We start from the raw sequence: 4,485 nt of genomic DNA, 5'->3' as shown, positions 1-4,485 counted from the left end.
ACAGGTGGGATTAACAAGCTCTGGGTTTTAACACAATCAATTTGAAAACCAAGCCAATACAGGGGAATCTTTATATTCCATTACTATCACACCATGCACTTCCCCCTTCCCCTTAACTCTGAACAGCTCCCTCGAATTCCATGTGTTCTGGCAAGCCAGGCCAGGAGTTGGAGCCTGTCCTTTCGTCAGTCAAAGGTAGTTTTCTCCAAGAAGGGCTATAGAAGCCAGAGGACAGTGACTCCTTTTAAAATCTTCTATGTGGGCAGCTCTTCTTGACCCACTGGCCAATCCTCTTTACAGCAGCTTTCCCCATACTCCTCATGGGATGAGAGTGAGGAAATGTAGTCTGTAAAAGCTTATTGTAAATTTCTTTTTTAGGGGGCCCACCAGAAAGTTCCAGAGTCACTAGAGGGGTTCCAGCTTCAAGGATAGTATGTGTAACACTGGAAGGGGCCTGGTTCAGGTATGCTCCATGGGGTGTACTCTGGCCAGAGACAGTCAGGGGGGCTCTACTGATTGAGTGGATTGTACTGGATGACATCTAAATTGCCCTCCACATCTAAATCTATGAGCTTTTTTTCTGCATTTAAAAATTTTATTTATTTTAATATTCTTTTCTTTTTAAATTTTGAGTTCCAAATTCTTTCCCTCCCTCCCACCTCCTCCAATACCCACTGAGAAGGCAAGCAATAAGATATCAATTATATGTGAAATCATGCAAACCACGTTTCCATATTAACCATTTTTTTTAAAGCAATTGGGGTTAAGTAACTTGCTCAAGGTTACACGGCCAGGTGTTTCTGGGTGGGTGCTAAGTGTCTGAGCTCGGGATTCGATCTCCAGGTCATCCTGACACTGGAGCTGGTGCTCTTACTTGCTGTGCTACCTAGCCGCCCCCATATTAACCATTTTTTAAAAAGCAAGAAAAACAAAGTGAGAAAACAGTACTTTAATTTGCACTTAGAATTCATTAGTTTTCTGTCTGGAGATAGCATTTTTTCATCATGAGTCTTTGGAATTGTCATGGATCATTGTATTAATCAGAGTAGCTAGGTCTTTCACAGTTGATCATCATTACAACATTACTGTTACTGTGCACAATGATCTTCCAGTTCTTCTCACTTCATTTTGCATCAGTTTATATGGTCTTGCCATGTTTTTTCTGAAATCACCTCCCTCCTCATTTCTTATAGCATAATAGTTCTCCATTAAAATCACATGCCACAGGTTGTTTAGCCATTCTCCAGTTGATAAGCATCCCCTCAATTTCCAATTCTTTGTCACCACAAAAAGAGCTGCTATAAATATCTTTCTGCATATAGGTCATTTTCCTTTTTCTTTAACTTCTTTGGGATACAGACTTTGTAGTGCTATTGCTGGATCAAAAGATATGCACCATTTCCTTTGGGCATAGTTCCAGATTGTTTTCAGTAATGGTTGGACCAGTTCACTACTCCACCAACAATTCATTAGTGTACCTGTCTTTCCCTCATTCCATTCAGCATTTGTCATTTCTGTTAGGTGTGAGATGGTATCTCAGAGTTGCTTTAATTTACATTTCTCTAATCAATAGTGATTTAGAACATTTTAAAATATAGCTTTAATTTTTTTCTTCTGAAAACTGCTTGTTCGTATCTTTTGACCATTTATCAATTAGGGAATGGCTCTTAAATTTAATAAATTTAATTCATTTCTATACTCAGTATAATATTGAGAAATGATGTCTTTATCAGAGAAACTTGCTGTAAAAATTTTTTATGTCATTTCATTGTATATGGTACCTTTTAGTAAAATGTAGTTTTGCTGATTATCTCTTCTAATTAGGTCTATTTTTGCTTTTGCTTTGTCTGATATTGTGATTGCTACCCCTGCCTTTTTTACTTTAGCAGGAACATATTAAATTCTTCTCCATCCCTTTATTTTAACACTATATATGTCTTTCTCTTTCAAATGTGTCTCTTGTAAACAACATATTGTTACATTTTGGTTTCTTATCCATTCTTCTATCTGCTTCCATTTTATGGGTGAGCTCATTCCATTCACATTCACAGTTATGAATACTATGTATTTCCCTTCATCTCATTATCTTTTGTTTCTTATCCTCCTCTCTCTTTTTATCCTGGTCCTCCTCAGAAGTCTGTTTTGCTTCTGACTGCCTCCCTTAATCTCTCTTCCTTTTTATCATCCCTCACTTTTTTTGTCCCCTTCCCTTACTATTTCACTATTGGGTAAGTTACATTTCTATACACAACTGATTGTATGTGTGTATTCTTCCTTCTTTGAACTAATTCCAGTGAGAATGAGGTTCAAACATTGCTTGCCATCCTTCATTTCCCCCTTAAATGTGAAAGCTCTTTTTTGCATGCCTCTTTTATGTGAGAATGTTTTCCCTATTCTACTTCTCCCTTCCCCCTTCTTCCAGTGCCTCCTTCTTTCTTTTCCTTTCATTCCCTGAGATCATTCCAACATAAGCAACTGTAATGGGAATGTAAATTTTAAAGATCTTCCCTGCCCCTAGGCTAAAGTGCACCAGAAGCCTGGGGAGGGAGGCTTGTTTTTCAGTAGATACTTTTTGATTGGCCAGTGGATCAATAAGGTTGTTACATTCTCTGAGCCAGGAGAAGGCTATATAAGCCCTGATGTGTAGCTTTGTTTTGGGGCTCACTTTGAGAAGTGTTCTGTGATTTGATCTGAATTCTGGGAAGCCGTTGTTGAGAGCCCCCCGGCTTTGAAAAACCCAGAATGTGGAAACCCAGATGTTGACTGGGTATGGATGTAATGGTTGGACAGTTTGGAAATCTGTCTACTTGATATTTCTGTCTTGATAATTATGCCTGTATACTTTGAGGTTCAGGGTGCTGACCTTTTCTCCTGAACAAGGTAAATGATATATGTCTGACTGATTAAAGTAAGCTTGTTAACCCATTTTGAGTTGCTTTCCTTTAACAAAGCAGATCCAAGAACCTGTGGTAGCTGCAAACCCTGAGGACGCTTGGGGTGCTTGCTGCTACAGCAACTCACTCATGCCCTGTATGTAAACTTCTTTTAACTGTCCTAGTAATGTTGAAGTTTTTAGGAGTTACATGTATCACCTTCCCATATAGCAATGTAAATAGTTTAACTTTATTGAGTCCCTTGTGATTATTATTTCCTGTTTACTTTTTTACAATTCTCTTGAGTCATTGTTTATCAAATTATCTATTACAAATTTGGTCTTTTCATTAGGAATGCTTGAAATTCCTCTCTTTCATGAAATACCCATTTGTTTTCTTGAAGGATTATACTCAGTTTTGCTGGGTAGGTGATTCTTGGTCATAAATTAACTCCTTTGCCTTCCAAAATATTGTAATCCAGCACTTTGCTATGCTGTGGAAGCTGCTAAATCTTGTTTCTTTCTGACTGTTTAAAGTGTTTTCTCTTTCACCTGGGAGCTCTGGAATTTGGCTATATTATTCCTGGTATTTTTCATTTGGGGATCTCTTTCAGGAGGTGATTGGTGGATTCTTTCTATTTTTATTTTACCCCCTGCATCTAAGATATCAGGGCAGTTTTCTTTGATAATTTCTTGAAATATTATATCTAGGCTATTTCTTTGATCATAGTTTTCAGGTAGTCCAATAATTCTTAAATAATCTCTCCTCAATCTGTTTTCCAGGTCAGTTGTTTTTCTGATGAGATAGTTCACATTTTCAGTTTTTTTCATTCTTTTGACCTTGTTTTATTGTTTCTTGATGTCTCATGGAATCATTAATTTCTACTTGCCCAATTCTAATTTTTAAGTTCTTTTCTTCAGTGAATTTTGTATCTCTTTTACCATTATGCAAATTCTGTTTTTTAAGCTGTATTTCTTCAGAATTTTGTTGTGCTTCTACTACCATGTTGTTAATTCTCTTTTCATAACTTTCTTGCATTTCTCTCCTTTCCCAATTTTTCCTCTACCACTCTTATCACTTTCTTTTACTCTTCCAGGAGTTCTTGTTGGTCTTGGATCCAATGAGCATTTTTTTTGAGTGGGGGGAGGGTGCTTTTTTTGGGTGACTGTTTTTACTTTGTTGTTTTCTTCTGAGTTTATATCTTACTCTTCCTTGCCACTGTAGTTGTTTTTATGGTCAATTTGTTTCTGTGTGTTCATTTTTCCAGCCTATTTCTTGATTTTGAACTTAATGTTAAAGTTGGGCTCTGCTGAACTCAGGGAAGAGAGGCACTGTCCCAAGCTTCAGGCTTTTTTGTGCTGCTGTTTTCTTTTCTTTTCTTTTTTTTAAAGCAATCGGGGTTAAGTAACTTGCTCAAGGTTACAAGGCCAGTTATTTCTGGGTGTGGTGCTAAGTATCTGAGCCCAGATTTGATCCCCAGGTCATCCCAACACTGGAGCCGGTGCTCTTACTTGCTGAGCCACCTGGCGGCCCCTAAGCAATTGGGGTTAAGTAACTTGTTCAAGGTTACATGGCCAGGTGTTTCTGAGTGGGTGCTAAGTGTCTGAGCCTG

This window comes from Petaurus breviceps, unplaced genomic scaffold, assembly GCF_028583685.1.
Source record: "Petaurus breviceps papuanus isolate PSGF00001 unplaced genomic scaffold, PetGlider_PUasm1.0 91023, whole genome shotgun sequence".
In the NCBI taxonomy this organism is placed as follows: Eukaryota; Metazoa; Chordata; class Mammalia; order Diprotodontia; family Petauridae; genus Petaurus; species Petaurus breviceps.
Note: the sequence above shows the minus strand (reverse complement) of the source record.